General features: G+C 63.0%; 1 non-coding gene across 1 annotated transcript in view; it reads left to right on the top strand.

Annotated features, from left to right (window-relative positions):
• The first annotated feature begins 21289 nt into the window (after window positions 1–21289).
• LOC140108840 (18S ribosomal RNA) overlaps window positions 21290–21359 on the top strand; it is a 1884-nt gene continuing 1814 nt past the window's right edge. The window contains exon 1 of the ribosomal RNA XR_011851295.1: window positions 21290–21359. This exon is cut by the window's right edge and continues 1814 nt beyond it. This is a non-coding gene — a ribosomal RNA (18S ribosomal RNA).

Here is a 21359-nt window from a genome sequence, read left to right as displayed (position 1 = left end):
GGGAGGAATAATGCCCATGGAAGTAGGAGCTCCTACTTCCAAAGGGGCAAGTCAGCGGGAGAAGCCACTTCGCCTACCCGGCCAAGTGTCACTGTCCCCCGGCCAGACTTGGCGGCAAGTCCCGGGGAGGAATAATGCCCATGGAAGTAGGAGCTCCTACTTCCAAAGGGGCAAGTCAGCGGGAGAAGCCACTTCGCCTACCCGGCCAAGTGTCACTGTCCCCCGGCCAGACTTGGCGGCAAGTCCCGGGGAGGAATAATGCCCATGGAAGTAGGAGCTCACTTGGCTCTAAGTCTTCGAGAGGTATAATGCCCATGGAAGTAAGAGCTCCTACTTCCAAAGGGGCAAGTCAGCGGGAGAAGCCACTTCGCCTACCCGGCCAAGTGTCACTGTCCCCCGGCCAGACTTGGCGGCAAGTCCCGGGGAGGAATAATGCCCCATGGAGCTCGGGCAGACTAGAAGTAACCTCGTCTGCCCGCTGGAGGGCGCCCTTCCCGGAGCGGAGGGGACCCCCTTGGCCACAAAGTGCAAGCCGAGTTTGGAGCTCGAAACCCGGCCACGCTTGGTCGTAGGTCCCGGTGAGGAACATGGCCATGGAAGTCGGAGCTCAAACCTCCAAATTGACCTCAGCGGGAGCACTTGCTGAGGCTGCCCGGGCATGGGTTACTGTTCCCCGGGCACACTTGGTCGTAGGTCCAAGTGTGGAACGTGTCCATGGAAGTTGAAGTGAAGAGAACCGCGAAAGGGAGTTTTTGCGCGAAGCCGCGGCCGAGGAGGGCTCACCGATCCCGGCGTGATTTCTGCCAGGCCCGGTACCCAAACCGAACTCCGCATGGTGGCTGGATCCGCGACCCTGGAACCCTGGGCCGGGAGCCTAGGGGCGAGAGGGGCCCCATGGAGCTCGGGCAGACTAGAAGTACCCTCGTCTGCCCGCTGGAGGGCGCCCTTCCCGGAGCGGAGGGGACCCCCCAAGCGACCAAGTGCAAGCCGAGTTTGGAGCTCGAAACCCGGCCACACTTGGTAGTATGTCCCGGTGAGGAACATGCCCATGGAAGTAAGAGCTCAGCGGGAGCAGCCACTCAGGCTACACGGGAATGTGTCACTGTCCCCCGGCCAAGACTTGGCGGCAAGTCCCGGGGAGGAATAGTTCCCATGGAAGTAGCTCAGCGGGAGCAGCCACTCAGGCTACCCGGGAATGTGTCACTGTCCCCCGGCCAGACTTGGCGGCAGGTCCCGGGGAGGAATAGTGCTCATGGAAGTAGCTCAGCGGGAGCAGCCACTCAGGCTACCCGGGAATGTGTCACTGTCCCTCGGCCACACTTGGTCGTTGATTCCTGATGAGGAACATGCCCATGGAACTAAAGAGTGCAGCGGGAGCAGCCGCTCAGGCTACCCGGGAATGTGTCACTGTCCCCCGGCCAGACTTGGCGGCAGGTCCCGGGGAGGAATAGTGCCCATGGAAGTCGGAGCTCCAACCTCCAAGTTGACCTCAGCGGGAGCACTTGCTGAGGCTACCCGGGCATGGGCGACTGTTCCCCGGCCACACTTGGTCGGAGGTCCCGGTGTGGAACATGCCCATGGAAGTTGAAGGGAAGAGAACCGCGAAAGGGAGTTTGGAGGCTGAGCCGCGGCCGAGGAGGTCTCACCGATCCCGGCGTGATTCCAGCCAGGCCCGGTACCCTATACCGAACTCGGCAGGGTGGCTGTATCCGGGACCCTGGAACCCTGGGCGGGGAGCCTAGGGGCGAGAGGGGCCCCATGGAGCTCGGGCAGACTAGAAGTACCCTCGTCTGCCCGCTGGAGGGCGCCCTTCCCGGAGCGGAGGGGACCCCCAAGCGACCAAGTGCAAGCCGAGTTTGGAGCTCGAAACCCGGCCACACTTGGTAGTATGTCCCGGTGAGGAACATGCCCATGGAAGTAAGAGCTCAGCGGGAGCAGCCACTCAGGCTACCCGGCAATGTGTCACTGTCCCCCGGCCAAGACTTGGCGGCAAGTCCCGGGGAGGAATAGTGCCCATGGAAGTAGCTCAGCGGGAGCAGCCGCTCAGGCTACCCGGGAATGTGTCACTGTCCCCCGGCCAGACTTGGCGGCAGGTCCCGGGGAGGAATAGTGCTCATGGAAGTAGCTCAGCGGGAGCAGCTGCTGAGGCTACCCGGGAATGTGTCACTGTCCCTGGGCCACACTTGGTCGTTGGTTCCTGATGAGGAACATGCCCATGGAAGTAAGAGTTCAGCGGGAGAAGCCGCTCAGGCTACCCGGGAATGTGTCACTGTCCCCCGGCCAGACTTGGCGGCAGGTCCCGGGGAGGAATAGTGCCCATGGAAGTCGGAGCTCCAACCTCCAAGTTGACCTCAGCGGGAGCACTTGCTGAGGCTACCCGGGCATGGGCGACTGTTCCCCGGCCACACTTGGTCGGAGGTCCCGGTGTGGAACATGCCCATGGAAGTTGAAGGGAAGAGAACCGCGAAAGGGAGTTTGGAGGCTGAGCCGCGGCCGAGGAGGTCTCACCGATCCCGGCGTGATTCCAGCCAGGCCCGGTACCCTATACCGAACTCGGCAGGGTGGCTGTATCCGGGACCCTGGAACCCTGGGCGGGGAGCCTAGGGGCGAGAGGGGCCCCATGGAGCTCGGGCAGACTAGAAGTACCCTCGTCTGCCCGCTGGAGGGCGCCCTTCCCGGAGCGGAGGGGACCCCCAAGCGACCAAGTGCAAGCCGAGTTTGGAGCTCGAAACCCGGCCACACTTGGTAGTATGTCCCGGTGAGGAACATGCCCATGGAAGTAAGAGCTCAGCGGGAGCAGCCACTCAGGCTACCCGGCAATGTGTCACTGTCCCCCGGCCAAGACTTGGCGGCAAGTCCCGGGGAGGAATAGTGCCCATGGAAGTAGCTCAGCGGGAGCAGCCGCTCAGGCTACCCGGGAATGTGTCACTGTCCCCCGGCCAGACTTGGCGGCAGGTCCCGGGGAGGAATAGTGCTCATGGAAGTAGCTCAGCGGGAGCAGCTGCTGAAGATACCCGGGAATGTGTCACTGTCCCTGGGCCACACTTGGTCGTTGGTTCCTGATGAGGAACATGCCCATGGAAGTAAGAGTTCAGCGGGAGAAGCCGCTCAGGCTACCCGGGAATGTGTCACTGTCCCCCGGCCAGACTTGGCGGCAGGTCCCGGGGAGGAATAGTGCCCATGGAAGTCGGAGCTCCAACCTCCAAGTTGACCTCAGCGGGAGCACTTGCTGAGGCTACCCGGGCATGGGCGACTGTTCCCCGGCCACACTTGGTCGGAGGTCCCGGTGTGGAACATGCCCATGGAAGTTGAAGGGAAGAGAACCGCGAAAGGGAGTTTGGAGGCTGAGCCGCGGCCGAGGAGGTCTCACCGATCCCGGCGTGATTCCAGCCAGGCCCGGTACCCTATACCGAACTCGACAGGGTGGCTGTATCCGGGACCCTGGAACCCTGGGCGGGGAGCCTAGGGGCGAGAGGGGCCCCATGGAGCTCGGGCAGACTAGAAGTACCCTCGTCTGCCCGCTGGAGGGCGCCCTTCCCGGAGCGGAGGGGACCCCCCAAGCGACCAAGTGCAAGCCGAGTTTGGAGCTCGAAACCCGGCCACACTTGGTAGTATGTCCCGGTGAGGAACATGCCCATGGAAGTAAGAGCTCAGCGGGAGCAGCCACTCAGGCTACCCGGGAATGTGTCACTGTCCCCCGGCCAGACTTGGCGGCAGGTCCCGGGGAGGAATAGTGCCCATGGAAGTAGCCCAGCGGGAGCAGCCGCTCAGGCTACCCGGGAATGTGTCACTGTCCCCCGGCCAGACTTGGCGGCAGGTCCCGGGGAGGAATAGTGCTCATGGAAGTAGCTCAGCGGGAGCAGCTGCTGAGGCTACCCGGGAATGTGTCACTGTCCCTGGGCCACACTTGGTCGTTGGTTCCTGATGAGGAACATGCCCATGGAAGTAAGAGTTCAGCGGGAGAAGCCGCTCAGGCTACCCGGGAATGTGTCACTGTCCCCCGGCCAGACTTGGCGGCAGGTCCCGGGGAGGAATAGTGCCCATGGAAGTCGGAGCTCCAACCTCCAAGTTGACCTCAGCGGGAGCACTTGCTGAGGCTACCCGGGCATGGGCGACTGTTCCCCGGCCACACTTGGTCGGAGGTCCCGGTGTGGAACATGCCCATGGAAGTTGAAGGGAAGAGAACCGCGAAAGGGAGTTTGGAGGCTGAGCCGCGGCCGAGGAGGTCTCACCGATCCCGGCGTGATTCCAGCCAGGCCCGGTACCCTATACCGAACTCGGCAGGGTGGCTGTATCCGGGACCCTGGAACCCTGGGCGGGGAGCCTAGGGGCGAGAGGGGCCCCATGGAGCTCGGGCAGACTAGAAGTACCCTCGTCTGCCCGCTGGAGGGCGCCCTTCCCGGAGCGGAGGGGACCCCCCAAGCGACCAAGTGCAAGCCGAGTTTGGAGCTCGAAACCCGGCCACACTTGGTAGTATGTCCCGGTGAGGAACATGCCCATGGAAGTAAGAGCTCAGCGGGAGCAGCCACTCAGGCTACCCGGGAATGTGTCACTGTCCCCCGGCCAAGACTTGGCGGCAAGTCCCGGGGAGGAATAGTGCCCATGGAAGTAGCTCAGCGGGAGCAGCCGCTCAGGCTACCCGGGAATGTGTCACTGTCCCCCGGCCAGACTTGGCGGCAGGTCCCGGGGAGGAATAGTGCTCATGGAAGTAGCTCAGCGGGAGCAGCTGCTGAAGATACCCGGGAATGTGTCACTGTCCCTGGGCCACACTTGGTCGTTGGTTCCTGATGAGGAACATGCCCATGGAAGTAAGAGTTCAGCGGGAGAAGCCGCTCAGGCTACCCGGGAATGTGTCACTGTCCCCCGGCCAGACTTGGCGGCAGGTCCCGGGGAGGAATAGTGCCCATGGAAGTCGGAGCTCCAACCTCCAAGTTGACCTCAGCGGGAGCACTTGCTGAGGCTACCCGGGCATGGGCGACTGTTCCCCGGCCACACTTGGTCGGAGGTCCCGGTGTGGAACATGCCCATGGAAGTTGAAGGGAAGAGAACCGCGAAAGGGAGTTTGGAGGCTGAGCCGCGGCCGAGGAGGTCTCACCGATCCCGGCGTGATTCCAGCCAGGCCCGGTACCCTATACCGAACTCGACATGGTGGCTGTATCCGGGACCCTGGAACCCTGGGCGGGGAGCCTAGGGGCGAGAGGGGCCCCATGGAGCTCGGGCAGACTAGAAGTACCCTCGTCTGCCCGCTGGAGGGCGCCCTTCCCGGAGCGGAGGGGACCCCCCAAGCGACCAAGTGCAAGCCGAGTTTGGAGCTCGAAACCCGGCCACACTTGGTAGTTGGTCCCGGTGAGGAACATGCCCATGGAAGTAAGAGCTCAGCGGGAGCAGCCACTCAGGCTACCCGGCAATGTGTCACTGTCCCCCGGCCAAGACTTGGCGGCAAGTCCCGGGGAGGAATAGTGCCCATGGAAGTAGCTCAGCGGGAGCAGCTGCTGAGGCTACCCGGGAATGTGTCACTGTCCCCCGGCCAGACTTGGCGGCAGGTCCCGGGGAGGAATAGTGCTCATGGAAGTAGCTCAGCGGGAGCAGCTGCTGAGGCTACCCGGGAATGTGTCACTGTCCCTGGGCCACACTTGGTCGTTGGTTCCTGATGAGGAACATGCCCATGGAAGTAAGAGTTCAGCGGGAGAAGCCGCTCAAGCTACCCGGGAATGTGTCACTGTCCCCCGGCCAGACTTGGCGGCAGGTCCCGGGGAGGAACAGTGCCCATGGAAGTCGGAGCTCCAACCTCCAAGTTGACCTCAGCGGGAGCACTTGCTGAGGCTACCCGGGCATGGGCGACTGTTCCCCGGCCACACTTGGTCGGAGGTCCCGGTGTGGAACATGCCCATGGAAGTTGAAGGGAAGAGAACCGCGAAAGGGAGTTTGGAGGCTGAGCCGCGGCCGAGGAGGTCTCACCGATCCCGGCGTGATTCCAGCCAGGCCCGGTACCCTATACCGAACTCGACAGGGTGGCTGTATCCGGGACCCTGGAACCCTGGGCGGGGAGCCTAGGGGCGAGAGGGGCCCCATGGAGCTCGGGCAGACTAGAAGTACCCTCGTCTGCCCGCTGGAGGGCGCCCTTCCCGGAGCGGAGGGGACCCCCCAAGCGACCAAGTGCAAGCCGAGTTTGGAGCTCGAAACCCGGCCACACTTGGTAGTTGGTCCCGGTGAGGAACATGCCCATGGAAGTAAGAGCTCAGCGGGAGCAGCCACTCAGGCTACCCGGCAATGTGTCACTGTCCCCCGGCCAAGACTTGGCGGCAAGTCCCGGGGAGGAATAGTGCCCATGGAAGTAGCTCAGCGGGAGCAGCTGCTGAGGCTACCCGGGAATGTGTCACTGTCCCCCGGCCAGACTTGGCGGCAGGTCCCGGGGAGGAATAGTGCTCATGGAAGTAGCTCAGCGGGAGCAGCTGCTGAGGCTACCCGGGAATGTGTCACTGTCCCTGGGCCACACTTGGTCGTTGGTTCCTGATGAGGAACATGCCCATGGAAGTAAGAGTTCAGCGGGAGAAGCCGCTCAAGCTACCCGGGAATGTGTCACTGTCCCCCGGCCAGACTTGGCGGCAGGTCCCGGGGAGGAACAGTGCCCATGGAAGTCGGAGCTCCAACCTCCAAGTTGACCTCAGCGGGAGCACTTGCTGAGGCTACCCGGGCATGGGCGACTGTTCCCCGGCCACACTTGGTCGGAGGTCCCGGTGTGGAACATGCCCATGGAAGTTGAAGGGAAGAGAACCGCGAAAGGGAGTTTGGAGGCTGAGCCGCGGCCGAGGAGGTCTCACCGATCCCGGCGTGATTCCAGCCAGGCCCGGTACCCTATACCGAACTCGGCAGGGTGGCTGTATCCGGGACCCTGGAACCCTGGGCGGGGAGCCTAGGGGCGAGAGGGGCCCCATGGAGCTCGGGCAGACTAGAAGTACCCTCGTCTGCCCGCTGGAGGGCGCCCTTCCCGGAGCGGAGGGGACCCCCAAGCGACCAAGTGCAAGCCGAGTTTGGAGCTCGAAACCCGGCCACACTTGGTAGTATGTCCCGGTGAGGAACATGCCCATGGAAGTAAGAGCTCAGCGGGAGCAGCCACTCAGGCTACCCGGCAATGTGTCACTGTCCCCCGGCCAAGACTTGGCGGCAAGTCCCGGGGAGGAATAGTGCCCATGGAAGTAGCTCAGCGGGAGCAGCCGCTCAGGCTACCCGGGAATGTGTCACTGTCCCCCGGCCAGACTTGGCGGCAGGTCCCGGGGAGGAATAGTGCTCATGGAAGTAGCTCAGCGGGAGCAGCCACTCAGGCTAACCGGGAATGTGTCACTGTCCCTGGGCCACACTTGGTCGTTGGTTCCTGATGAGGAACATGCCCATGGAAGTAAGAGTTCAGCGGGAGCAGCCGCTCAGGGCTACCCGGGAATGTGTCACTGTCCCCCGGCCAGACTTGGCGGCAGGTCCCGGGGAGGAATAGTGCCCATGGAAGTCGGAGCTCCAACCTCCAAGTTGACCTCAGCGGGAGCAGCCGCTGAGGCTACCCGGGCATGGGTGACTGTTCCCCGGCCACACTTGGTCGGAGGTCCCGGTGTGGAACATGCCCATGGAAGTTGAAGGGAAGAGAACCGCGAAAGGGAGTTTGGAGGCTGAGCCGCGGCCGAGGAGGTCTCACCGATCCCGGCGTGATTCCAGCCAGGCCCGGTACCCTATACCGAACTCGGCAGGGTGGCTTTATCCGGGACCCTGGAACCCTGGGCGGGGAGCCTAGGGGCGAGAGGGGCCCCATGGAGCTCTGGCAGACTAGAAGTACCCTCGTCTGCCCGCTGGAGGGCGCCCTTCCCGGAGCGGAGGGGACCCCCCAAGCGACCAAGTGCAAGCCGAGTTTGGAGCTCGAAACCCGGCCACACTTGGTAGTTGGTCCCGGTGAGGAACATGCCCATGGAAGTAAGAGCTCAGCGGGAGCAGCCACTCAGGCTACCCGGGAATGTGTCACTGTCCCCCGGCCAAGACTTGGCGGCAAGTCCCGGGGAGGAATAGTGCCCATGGAAGTAGCTCAGCGGGAGCAGCCACTCAGGCTACCCGGGAATGTGTCACTGTCCCTCGGCCACACTTGGTCGTAGGTCCCGGTGAGGAACATGCCCATGGAAGTCGGAGCTCCAACCTCCAACCGGGTGAAGCCTCCGAGAGCTAGCCGGGAATAGGGCGCCAATCCCGGCTACCGCCCTCCATTCTTGCCCCGGTCGAAAGACCTACGTCCTCGCACCAGCACAAGCGCAAAAATTTTCTAAGTGTGGGAGAACCGAGGACCCGCCCGGTGGCACTCTGCCTCTCGCTGCCGCCCTCCTGGAAGCGTCCTCGGTCACTGTGTGTGCGGCAGATATCAGAGCTCCGGAAAGGTGAAAAAGAACCGGTAAGAGGGCGAATCCGGCAGCTCCCTGCCGGGCGAGGACCACCGCGAGCGGCGGGGACGTCAGACGGGAGACGCGCGGCGGACCTTCCGTCGGAGTGCCTGGGATTTTGACCTCGGAGAAGTTCGAAAAAATTATGCGGTCGGAGCTGTCTGCCTTGGCCGGGGAAGGCTCACCGCCGGCGGCTGCCAACCCCTGGCTTGCCCGCTGGATGCCCTTTCGGAGGCTGCTGAAAAAGAACTGTCAGGCGGGCACCTCTCGGAAGAACCGCAGACCAAAACGACCGGTAAAAATTTTGGGCGATCCGACACGTAGTGCACCTTCGGCGGCAGAGAAAAGCAGCAAAAATACCGGTCAGAGAAGGGGAGTTTTGGTCGACTCTGCCAGGTTTTTGCACTAAGTCAGATCCGTAATGCCAGCGGGACTGAGTCGCTTTTGCGTGCCGTGGTCCTGGAGGCCTGCTCGGACAGAGCGGTCCTTCGGGTCCCGCGGGAAGGGGCATTTCATGTTCCTCTGCGGGAGGTGATCCATTTTCTGCGGGAAATGGCGAGCCCCTTCGGCTACAAGAGTGTGTAGGTCCCGCTCAACAGTCTACGTCCTTAACCATCGGGGACTTTGTAGATTTTGCCCAAAATCGCTCTCCGCAGAACAGAGCGTGAGGTCTCCGCGGCGGAGGCCGGAAAAGGTGCGAGGTGAGCGGCATGGTATGACTGGGCTCGTGCCGCTCACTGCTACCCGGAGCGTGGCGCCCTCCGGGTAAAAAGCTAGCCGGGGCGAGTAGGTGGGTTGACGGGCGCATAAGCAACGCCGTCCCCGCCGTACAAGGTGCCGGTGGCCTGGCGAACCACCGGCGTAAGGCTAGCCAGGGCGTACCGCGGGGCAGAGGGCGCATAAGCCACGCTCTCTCTCCATCCCACCAGCACAAGCGAAAAATTTTCAAAGTGTGGGAGAACCGGCTTCCCGACCGGTGGCACTCTGCCTCTCTCTGCCGCCCTCCTGGAAGCGTCCTCGGTCACTCGGAGTACGGCAGATTTAAGAGCTCCGGAATGGTGAAAAAGAACCGGAGAGAGGGCGACTCCGGCTTCTCTCTGCCGGGCGAGGACCACCGCAGGCGGCGGGGACCTCTGACAGGAGGCGGCGCTGCGGGCAGGCTTTCTAAGTGCCTGGGCTTTTGGCCTCGGCGAAAGTCGAAAAAATTATGCGGTCGGAGCTTTCTGCCCCGGCCGGGGAAGGCTCACCGCCGGCGGCTGCCAACCCCTGGCTTGCCCGCTGGATGCCCTTTCGGAGGCTGCTGAAAAAGAACTGTCAGGCGGGCACCTCTCGGAAGAACCGCAGACCAAAACGACCGGTAAAAATTTTGGGCGATCCGACCCGTAGTGCACCTTCGGCGGCAGAGAAAAGCAACAAAAATACCGGTCAGAGAAGGGGAGTTTTGGTCGACTCTGCCAGGTTTTTGCACTAAGTCAGATCCGTAATGCCAGCGGGACTGAGTCGCTTTTGCGTGCCGTGGTCCTGGAGGCCTGCTCGGACAGAGCGGTCCTTCGGGTCCCGCGGGAAGGGGCATTTCATGTTCCTCTGCGGGAGGTGATCCATTTTCTGCGGGAAATGGCGAGCCCCTTCGGCTACAAGAGTGTGTAGGTCCCGCTCAACAGTCTACGTCCTTAACCATCGGGGACTTTGTAGATTTTGCCCAAAATCGCTCTCCGCAGAACAGAGCGTGAGGTCTCCGCGGCGGAGGCCGGAAAAGGTGCGAGGTGAGCGGCATGGTATGACTGGGCTCGTGCCGCTCACTGCTACCCGGAGCGTGGCGCCCTCCGGGTAAAAGGCTAGCCGGGGCGAGTAGGTGGGATGACGGGCGCATAAGCAACGCCGTCCCCGCCGTACAAGGTGCCGGTGGCCTGGCGAACCACCGGCGTAAGGCTAGCCAGGGCGTACCGCGGGGCAGAGGGCGCATAAGCCACGCTCTCTCTCCATCCCACCAGCACAAGCGAAATATTTTCAAAGTGTGGGAGAACCGGCTTCCCGACCGGTGGCACTCTGCCTCTCGCTGCCGCCCTCCTGGAAGCGTCCTCGGTCACTCGGAGTACGGCAGATTTAAGAGCTCCGGAATGGTGAAAAAGAACCGGAGAGAGGGCGACTCCGGCTTCTCTCTGCCGGGCGAGGACCACCGCAGGCGGCGGGGACGTCTGACAGGAGACGGCGCTGCGGGCAGGCTTTAAAAGTGCATGGGGTTTTGGCCTCGGCAAAAGTCGAAAAAATTATGCGGTCGGAGCTGTCTGCCCCGGCCGGGGAAGGCTCACCGCCGGCGGCTGCCAACCCCTGGCTTGCCCGCTGGATGGCCTTTCGGAGGCTTCTGAAAAAGAACTGTCAGGCGGGCACCTCTCGGAAGAACCGCAGACCAAAACGACCGGTAAAAATTTTGGGCGATCCGACCCGTAGTGCACCTTCGGCGGCAGAGAAAAGCAACAAAAATACCGGTCAGAGAAGGGGAGTTTTGGTCGACTCTGCCAGGTTTTTGCACTAAGTCAGATCCGTAATGCCAGCGGGACTGAGTCGCTTTTGCGTGCCGTGGTCCTGGAGGCCTGCTCGTACAGGGCGGTCCTTTCGGGTCCCGCGGGAAGGGGCATTTCATGTTCCTCTGCGGGAGGTGATCCATTTTCTGCGGGAAATGGCGAGCCCCTTCGGCTACAAGAGTGTGTAGGTCCCGCTCAACAGTCTACGTCCTTAACCATCGGGGACTTTGTAGATTTTGGTCAAGATCGCCCCCCGCATGTCCTAGCGGGAGGTCTCCGCGGCGGAGGCCGGAAAAGGTGCGAGGTGAGCGGCATGGTATGACTGGGCTCGTGCCGCTCACTGCTACCCGGAGCGTGGCGCCCTCCGGGTAAAAGGCTAGCCGGGGCGAGTAGGTGGGATGACGGGCGCATAAGCAACGCCGTCCCCGCCGTACAAGGTGCCGGTGGCCTGGCGAACCACCGGCGTAAGGCTAGCCAAGGGCGTACCGCGGGGCAGAGGGCGCATAAGCCACGCTCTCTCTCCATCCCACCAGCACAAGCGAAAAATTTTCAAAGTGTGGGAGAACCGGCTTCCCGACCGGTTGCACTCTGCCTCTCGCTGCCGCCGTCCTGGAAGCGTCCTCGGTCACTCGGAGTACGGCAGATTTAAGAGCTCCGGAATGGTGAAAAAGAACCGGAGAGAGGGCGACTCCGGCTTCTCTCTGCCGGGCGAGGACCACCGCAGGCGGCGGGGACGTCTGACAGGAGACGGCGCTGCGGGCAGGCTTTAAAAGTGCATGGGGTTTTGGCCTCGGAGAAAGTCGAAAAAATTATGCGGTCGGAGCTGTCTGCCCCGGCCGGGGAAGGCTCACCTCCGGCGGCTGCCAACCCCTGGCTTGCCCGCTGGATGGCCTTTCGGAGGCTGCTGAAAAAGAACTGTCAGGCGGGCACCTCTCGGAAGAACCGCAGACCAAAACGACCGGTAAAAATTTTGGGCGATCCGACCCGTAGTGCACCTTCGGCGGCAGAGAAAAGCAACAAAAATACCGGTCAGAGAAGGGGAGTTTTGGTCGACTCTGCCAGGTTTTTGCACTAAGTCAGATCCGTAATGCCAGCGGGACTGAGTCGCTCTTGCGTGCCGTGGTCCTGGAAGCCTGCTCGGACAGAGTGGTCCTTCGGGTCCCGCGGGAAGGGGCATTTCATGTTCCTCTGCGGGAGGTGATCCATTTTCTGCGGGAAATGGCGAGCCCCTTCGGCTACAAGAGTGTGTAGGTCCCGCTCAACAGTCTACGTCCTTAACCATCGGGGACTTTGTAGATTTTGGTCAAGATCGCCCCCCGCATGTCCTAGCGGGAGGTCTCCGCGGCGGAGGCCGGAAAAGGTGCGAGGTGAGCGGCATGGTATGACTGGGCTCGTGCCGCTCACTGCTACCCGGAGCGTGGCGCCCTCCGGGTAAAAGGCTAGCCGGGGCGAGTAGGTGGGATGACGGGCGCATAAGCAACGCCGTCCCCGCCGTACAAGGTGCCGGTGGCCTGGCGAACCACCGGCGTAAGGCTAGCCAAGGGCGTACCGCGGGGCAGAGGGCGCATAAGCCACGCTCTCTCTCCATCCCACCAGCACAAGCGAAAAATTTTCAAAGTGTGGGAGAACCGGCTTCCCGACCGGTTGCACTCTGCCTCTCGCTGCCGCCGTCCTGGAAGCGTCCTCGTTCACTCGGAGTACGGCAGATTTAAGAGCTCCGGAATGGTGAAAAAGAACCGGAGAGAGGGCGACTCCGGCTTCTCTCTGCCGGGCGAGGACCACCGCAGGCGGCGGGGACGTCTGACAGGAGACGGCGCTGCGGGCAGGCTTTAAAAGTGCATGGGGTTTTGGCCTCGGAGAAAGTCGAAAAAATTATGCGGTCGGAGCTGTCTGCCCCGGCCGGGGAAGGCTCACCTCCGGCGGCTGCCAACCCCTGGCTTGCCCGCTGGATGGCCTTTCGGAGGCTGCTGAAAAAGAACTGTCAGGCGGGCACCTCTCGGAAGAACCGCAGACCAAAACGACCGGTAAAAATTTTGGGCGATCCGACCCGTAGTGCACCTTCGGCGGCAGAGAAAAGCAACAAAAATACCGGTCAGAGAAGGGGAGTTTTGGTCGACTCTGCCAGGTTTTTGCACTAAGTCAGATCCGTAATGCCAGCGGGACTGAGTCGCTCTTGCGTGCCGTGGTCCTGGAAGCCTGCTCGGACAGAGTGGTCCTTCGGGTCCCGCGGGAAGGGGCATTTCATGTTCCTCTGCGGGAGGTGATCCATTTTCTGCGGGAAATGGCGAGCCCCTTCGGCTACAAGAGTGTGTAGGTCCCGCTCAACAGTCTACGTCCTTAACCATCGGGGACTTTGTAGATTTTGGTCAAGATCGCCCCCCGCATGTCCTAGCGGGAGGTCTCCGCGGCGGAGGCCGGAAAAGGTGCGAGGTGAGCGGCATGGTATGACTGGGCTCGTGCCGCTCACTGCTACCCGGAGCGTGGCGCCCTCCGGGTAAAAGGCTAGCCGGGGCGAGTAGGTGGGATGACGGGCGCATAAGCAACGCCGTCCCCGCCGTACAAGGTGCCGGTGGCCTGGCGAACCACCGGCGTAAGGCTAGCCAAGGGCGTACCGCGGGGCAGAGGGCGCATAAGCCACGCTCTCTCTCCATCCCACCAGCACAAGCGAAAAATTTTCAAAGTGTGGGAGAACCGGCTTCCCGACCGGTTGCACTCTGCCTCTCGCTGCCGCCGTCCTGGAAGCGTCCTCGGTCACTCGGAGTACGGCAGATTTAAGAGCTCCGGAATGGTGAAAAAGAACCGGAGAGAGGGCGACTCCGGCTTCTCTCTGCCGGGCGAGGACCACCGCAGGCGGCGGGGACGTCTGACAGGAGACGGCGCTGCGGGCAGGCTTTAAAAGTGCATGGGGTTTTGGCCTCGGAGAAAGTCGAAAAAATTATGCGGTCGGAGCTGTCTGCCCCGGCCGGGGAAGGCTCACCTCCGGCGGCTGCCAACCCCTGGCTTGCCCGCTGGATGGCCTTTCGGAGGCTGCTGAAAAAGAACTGTCAGGCGGGCACCTCTCGGAAGAACCGCAGACCAAAACGACCGGTAAAAATTTTGGGCGATCCGACCCGTAGTGCACCTTCGGCGGCAGAGAAAAGCAACAAAAATACCGGTCAGAGAAGGGGAGTTTTGGTCGACTCTGCCAGGTTTTTGCACTAAGTCAGATCCGTAATGCCAGCGGGACTGAGTCGCTCTTGCGTGCCGTGGTCCTGGAAGCCTGCTCGGACAGAGTGGTCCTTCGGGTCCCGCGGGAAGGGGCATTTCATGTTCCTCTGCGGGAGGTGATCCATTTTCTGCGGGAAATGGCGAGCCCCTTCGGCTACAAGAGTGTGTAGGTCCCGCTCAACAGTCTACGTCCTTAACCATCGGGGACTTTGTAGATTTTGCCCAAAATCGCTCTCCGCAGAACAGAGCGGGAGGTCTCCGCGGCGGAGGCCGGAAAAGGTGCGAGGTGAGCGGCATGGTATGACTGGGCTCGTGCCGCTCACTGCTACCCGGAGCGTGGCGCCCTCCGGGTAAAAGGCTAGCCGGGGCGAGTAGGTGGATTGACGGGCGCATAAGCAACGCCGTCCCCGCCGTACAAGGTGCCGGTGGCCTGGCGAACCACCGGCGTAAGGCTAGCCAAGGGCGTACCGCGGGGCAGAGGGCGCATAAGCCACGCCGTCCCCGCTGTACAAGGTGCCGGTGGCCTGGCGAACCACCGGCGTAAGGCTAGCCAAGGGCGTACCGCGGGGCAGAGGGCGCATAAGCCACGCTCTCTCTCCATCCCACCAGAACAAGCGAAAAAATTTCAAAGTGTGGGAGAACCGGCTTCCCGACCGGTGGCACTCTGCCTCTCGCTGCCGCCCTCCTGGAAGCGTCCTCGGTCACTCGGTGTCCGGCAGATTTCAGAGCTCCGGAATGGTGAAAAAGAACCGGTGAGAGGGCGAATCCGGCTTCTCTCTGCCGGGCGAGGACCACCGCAGGCGGCAAGGGACGTCTGCCAGGAGACGGCGCTGCGGGCAGGCTTTAAAAGTGCATGGGGTTTTGGCCTCGGCGAAAGTCGAAAAAAATTTGCGGTCGGAGCTGTCTGCCCCGGCCGGGGAAGGCTCACCGCCGGCGGCTGCCAACCCCTGGCTTGCCCGCTGGATGCCCTTTCGGAGGCTGCTGAAAAAGAACTGTCAGGCGGGCACCTCTCGGAAGAACCGCAGACCAAAACGACCGGTAAAAATTTTGGGCGATCCGACCCTCAGTGCACCTTCGGCGGCAGAGAAAAGCAACAAAAACACCGGTCAAAGAAGGGAGGTTTTGGTCGACTCTGCCTGGTTTTTGCACAAAGTCAGATCCGTAATGCCAGCGGGACTGAGTCGCTTTTGCGTGCCGTGGTCCTGGAGGCCTGCTCGGACAGAGCGGTCCTTCGGGTCCCGCGGGAAGGGGCATTTCATGTTCCTCTGCGGGAGGTGGTCCATTTTCTGCGGGAAATGGCGAGCCCCATCGGCTACAAGAGTGTGTAGGTCCCGCTCAACAGTCTACGTCCTTAACCATCGGGGACTTTGTAGATTTTGGCAGAAATCGCCCCCCGCAGGTCCTAGCGGGAGGTCTCCGCGGCGGAGGCCGGAGAGGGCGCGAGGTGAGCGGCATGGTATGACTGGGTTCGTGCCGCTCACTGGTACCCGGAGCGTGGCGCCCTCCGGGTAAAAGGCTAGCCGGGGCGAGTAGGTGGGTTGACGGGCGCATAAGCCACGCCGTCCCCGCCGTACAAGGTGCCGGTGGCCTGGCGAACCACCGGCGTAAGGCCAGCCAGGGCGGACCGCGGGGCAGAGGGCGCATAAGCCACGCTCTCTCTCCATCCCACCAGAACAAGCGAAAAATTTTCAAAGTGTGGGAGAACCGGCGACCCGACCGGTGGCACTCTGCCTCTCGCTGCCGCCCTCCTGGAAGCGTCCTCGGTCACTCGGTGTCCGGCAGATTTCAGAGCTCCGGAATGGTGAAAAAGAACCGGAGAGGGGGCGACTCCGGCTTCTCTCTGCCGGGCGAGGACCACCGCAGGCGGCAAGGGACGTCTGACAGGAGACGGCGCTGCGGGCAGGCTTTAAAAGTGCATGGGGTTTTGGCCTCGGCGAAAGTCGAAAAAATTTTGCGGTCGGAGCCGTCTGCCCCGGCCGGGGAAGGCTCACCGCCGGCGGCTGCCAACCCCTGGCTTGCCCGCTGGATGGCCTTTCGGAGGCTGCTGAAAAAGAACTGTCAGGCGGGCACCTCTCGGAAGAACCGCAGACCAAAACGACCGGTAAAAATTTTGGGCGATCCGACCCTCAGTGCACCTTCGGCGGCAGAGAAAAGCATCAAAAATACCGGTCAAAGAAGCGAGGTTTTGGTCGACTCTGCCAGGTTTTTGCACAAAGTGTTGGCATCGTGCGGCGTCGCGCTTTGCCGTACCGTATCCCCAATGGAGCGGCGCCCGGCGGGGTAGGCTAGCCATGTGAGGTCGAGGGCGGGAGGACGGGACGTAAGCCAGGCCGTTCTCCACAAGAAATTCCGGACGCGGAGACCCCTTCTCCGCCCTACGGTCCCCAATGGGGTGGCGCCCGGCGGGTGAGGCTAGCCATGGGAGGACGGGACGTAAGCCAGGCCGTTCTCCACAAGAAATTCCGTACGCGGAGACCCCTTCTCCGCCCTACGGTCCCCAATGGGGTGGCGCCCGGCGGGTGAGGCTAGCCATGTGAGGTCGAGGGCGGGAGGACGGGACGTAAGCCAGGCCGTTCTCCACAAGTAAATTCCGGACGCGGAGACCCCTTCTCCGCCCTACGGTCCCCAATGGGGTGGCGCCCGGCGGGTGAGGCTAGCCGTGTGAGGTCGAGGGCGGGAGGACGGGACGTAAGCCAGGCCGTTCTCCACAAGTAAATTCCGGACGCGGAGACCCCTTCTCCGCCCTACGGTCCCCAATGGGGTGGCGCCCGGCGGGTGAGGCTAGCCATGTGAGGTCGAGGGCGGGAGGACGGGACGTAAGCCAGGCCGTTCTCCACAAGTAAATTCCGGACGCGGAGACCCCTTCTCCGCCCTACGGTCCCCAATGGGGTGGCTCCCGGCGGGTGAGGCTAGCCATGTGAGGTCGAGGGCGGGAGGACGGGACGCAAGCCAGGCCGTTCTCCACAAACTCCCAGCGGTAGAGTCTCGGCTCTCCGCTCTTTTGATCGATCTGACACAGCGCGATCCGGCGGGGCAGGGCACTTTGCTCGGTCAGGGGTATTGGCCCCGGCCGGTTTATGGTAAAGCGTTCCTTAGCCTCAGTCTTGGTCGCGCATCAATCCCCCGCTCCCCGTGAGCGGCTGTCGTCCTCTGCCTAAGGTTGTGTAGCGCGGTGCCAGTGTGGTCCTCGCACGGCCCCGCTCCTGCCACAGCGGTAGGACTCTCTGCTTCGGCTGAGGTTTGCTACGAAGCGTATGGAACGGGCGTACTCCACCGTACCGTGGGTGGGGGGCGGCGGCGTTGGCGGCGGCAGCGTCCAGCGCGGAGCTCCGGCTCCCGCGGCAGCGCCTCGCCTAGTGTCCCTCGGGCAAGTCCAATCGCCCCCCGCCCGGTCGGAGAGCGCAGACACACCTCTGTGTCCACGGTTTATTTCCGCAGCACGAAAAGGGACGGCTCCCGCCTGCTCCTCGCGGCGGCGACGAGGCTTAGACCCACCGTGGCGTATCCGCGGTAGGTATGCTCGTCGGTCGGAGGAGCGGTTGCGGTCGAGTGGTCCCCAGTGTACCCTGTTAGCGCTGCCCGCCTACGCCTGAAGAGCTGCGGACCGAGAAAAAGGTTCGCTCCGCTGCTGACGGCGAAGCGCGCGGCACGCCGCGGAAGAGGAGAGGGAGCGGTCGCCCCCGGGGCGGCTCCCCTCCGAGTCCGGCAGAAGCAGAGATTGTAGCGGAGGGGGGGGTTTCTAAATTCCCCGGGCGTGTTATCCCCAGCGGTAGCCTTTGAACTCTTCAACCGCAAGCACGATCGCACGTTCACAGCACCCGTCACTAGGAGCCGGGCCAGAGGCGGGCGGCAGACGAAACCGACATGAGCGCTTAAGGGTATTGCACCCCCGGCGCCCAGACCCTGGAAATTGAGTCTGCCCCCAAAGCCCACCCGCGTCCTCCTTGGCGCTCCCGGAGTACATGGTCGTAGATGGGCCATCGGTCGCTAATGCCAAACTGCGTCCCAGGGGTGCGTCCCCTCTGACCAACGGCAGACCCATCCCTCTCGCCAATCCGCGGATCCCCGCCAGGTCCCGAACAGGGCTCGTCCTTTAGCGTTTCAAATGCGCCCTCCCCGCCATACGAGGGGTTGAGGACCGTAGCCTTCCCTTACGAGAGGCACCAGGGGTGCGCCTGCTCGAGGGCCCGGCCGTGGGCGTAACGCTTGGGCCGCCCGGGGGAGTCGGTAGACCATGGGAGACCAACACTCGCACACGAACGTTGCCCGTGCTTTTGTGGAAGAGAGCTTCTTGCGAGGTTGTCGCTGCGGTGGCGCCCGGACAAACCCTATCCCTAAAACTTCTGGGGAATTGGCGTCTAAGCCTGCACCCTGCACGGTATCCCTGCACCCACGAAGGGGGCCGTGGAAGGCTTGGGGTCGCGCCGGCGAAACCGACCGGATGCCCGGGGTACTGAACCCCCGGGGTCCCACCCTGGAAATTGAGCCGTCCGACCCCGCCACGTCTTCCTAGTGCTCTCCTTGGCTCCCCCGCCTGTGGGCATCGTTAGGGGCTGCGGTCATCAGCGCCGGCTAAGCTTCGGCAACACGGCCGACCCACCCCTTCGGCGCCTGGGGGTGCCTGGTCCCAGTCCGGGCCGTTCCGTAGGGGCGGCTATCCCTTACATGAGGGACTCGGTGCGTCCGCTCGGGCTGCGGGGCTCCGGCTCCGACAGCCGGGGAGCTGGTTTTGACCGCGGGCCTCCACGGGAACCGGCAGGGACCGGACTAGGCGTCAAGCCGAAAATAACCCCGGCACCCTCTGCTTCCAAAGCGAGGGGACCTTTGGCCGAGCGGGGGCACCGGAAGCCGAACCGACCCCAACCCCTCTTCCTACCCCAGGGCTGGGCTGACCAATCCCCTGATCGGGTCTAAAATGGAAGAAGGGGATTCGAGGGAAGGGGCTGGCGGAAGGCAGTTGCCCGACGGAGTAGGCGAAGGCCAGGCCGTTTCCGAGTCCCGAGCAGAGGAGGGCGAACTCGGCTCTTCATCGACCGACGGCGAGGCGAGGGCGGTGGCTGCCGCGGGGAAGACTCCATTGCTCGTCAGCGCGCTAGGAGCGGGGCCGACTGGCTGCTCGGGGTATGGCATCCCCGGGGGCCCACCCTGGAAATCTTCGCTCCTCAGCCGCTGCAGGTTATAAGGTCCCGCCGCGCGTAAGCGCTCAACTCTCCGACCCACGGATGTCGAGCCCATGGTGAGCCGGCCGTTTCGTACGGGGAAAAGGGGTCCTCTGGCCCCACATCGATCGAGGGGGTTTAGATCCGCGGAGGCACGCACCGCGAGGCGAATCGCTGCTTTTCCCCAAGAGGTTAACCTTCAAACCACCGAGTAGGTTCGGGGCAGGGCCGACAGTCTGCACTGGGGTATTGCATCCCTGGTGGGGCGACCCTGGAAATCTCTGCCCCTTTCCACTCTTTCGGTTGGGCCTCTCGTCGGGGCGAGCGTAAGTCGGCAAGCAGACGTGGGAAGAGGCTTCTTACCGGTGACACTCCCTTCGTGAGAGAGGCAGGTACTCGCCCCGGACCCCGGTCCAAATCTGCGCGGGCCGGACGGCCTCGGCCCTAGCCGAAGGCCGCTCCCGCGAAGCCAGGGAGCCGAAAAAATAACCCCGACACCCTCCGCGACCTCGCGTGCTTCCAAAGCGAGGGGAACCTTTGGCCGAGCGGGGCACCCGAAGCCGAACCGACCCCAACCCCTCTTCTTACCCCAGGGCTGGGCTGACCAATCCCCTGATCGGGTCTAAAATGGAAGAAGGGGATTCGAGGGAAGGGGCTGGCGGAAGGCAGTTGCCCGACGGAGTAGGCGAAGGCCAGGCCGTTTCCAAATCCCGAGCCAGAGGAGGGCGAACGACGTTCTTCATCGACCGACGGCGAGGCTAGGGCGAGGGCGGTGGCTGCCGCGGGGAAGACTCCATTGCTTGCCAGCGTGCTAGGAGCGGGGCCGACAGGCTGCTCGGGGTATGGCATCCCCGGGGGCCCACCCTGGAAATCTTCGCTCCTCAGCCGCTGCAGGTTATAAGGTCCCGCCGCGCGTAAGCGCTCAACTCCCCGACCCACGGACGTCGAGCCCATGGTGAGCTGACAGTTTCGTACGGGGAAAAGGGGTCCTCTGGCCCCACATCGATCGAGGGGGTTTAGATCCGCGGAGGCACGCACCGCGAGGCGAATCGCTGCTTTTCCCCAAGAGGTTAACCTTCAAACCACCGAGTAGGTTCGGGGCAGGGCCGACTGTCTGCACTGGGGTATTGCATCCCTGGTGGGGCGACCCTGGAAATCTCTGCCCCTTTCCACTCTTTCGGTTGGGCCTCTCGTCGGGGCGAGCGTAAGTCGGCAAGCAGACGTGGGAAGAGGCTTCTTACCGGTGACACTCCCTTCGTGAGAGAGGCAGGTACTCGCCCCGCACCCCGGTCCAAATCTGCTCGGTCCGGCCGTCGTCGGCCCTAGCCGAAGGCCGCTCCCGCGAAGCCAGGCGATCCGAACCGAGGATCCGCGCGAGCCTTCTCCAAGCCCTCTGCCGGGCGCTGGTGTTGAAAGCGTAGCGGACCCTGTTCGCCGGAGCGATAGGAGCGGAGCACCGGTCCCGCAGGGTTGAAAGCTGGGTAGCAGCGCCGTAGCTTCCCTCCCAGCCTTCCCCCGGACCTGGCGCCCGATCCCCTCCGCTCCTCTGTGCGTTGGCGGGCGGCGCTGCATGGGTACGTCGCGACGGCTCCTATCGTCTCTCTCGCTTAACAGTGTGGAGAGGTGGTGGTGGAGCCGTCCGACACTCGAGGTGCTGAAGTTGAGCGTCCAATGCTTTCCTTCTATGCGCAGCCTACAGGAGCTGTCCGAGCTTCGGAGGTGCTGATGGAGGTGAGAGTCGAGCGCCACTTCTTGGCTGAACTGAGTGGGGAAAGCCAGCGACTGCGAGAGGGAGGGGAAGGGAAGGCTTTTTCGGGTCCTTGGAAGGGACCGAGAGCATCTTTCTTGCCCCCCTGCCCTAAGCTCCATCCAATGTTGTCTGCGAGGTCTTCTCCGGCGGCGGAGAAGCGCTGCGGTAGCAGCAGCAGCAACGAGCGTTCCCATTAGCTCACGGAGCCTGACTCCAAGAGTCTACCCCTCAGAGCTCGGCTACCTGGTTGATCCTGCCAGTAGTATATGCTTGTTTTAAAGATTAAGCCATGCATGTCTAAGTACTGACT

Source organism: Engystomops pustulosus, unplaced genomic scaffold, assembly GCF_040894005.1.
Source record: "Engystomops pustulosus unplaced genomic scaffold, aEngPut4.maternal MAT_SCAFFOLD_188, whole genome shotgun sequence".
Taxonomy (NCBI): Eukaryota; Metazoa; Chordata; class Amphibia; order Anura; family Leptodactylidae; genus Engystomops; species Engystomops pustulosus.
The sequence above is the reverse complement of the archived record's forward strand: the minus strand, read 5'-3'. Positions and strand labels throughout refer to the sequence as shown.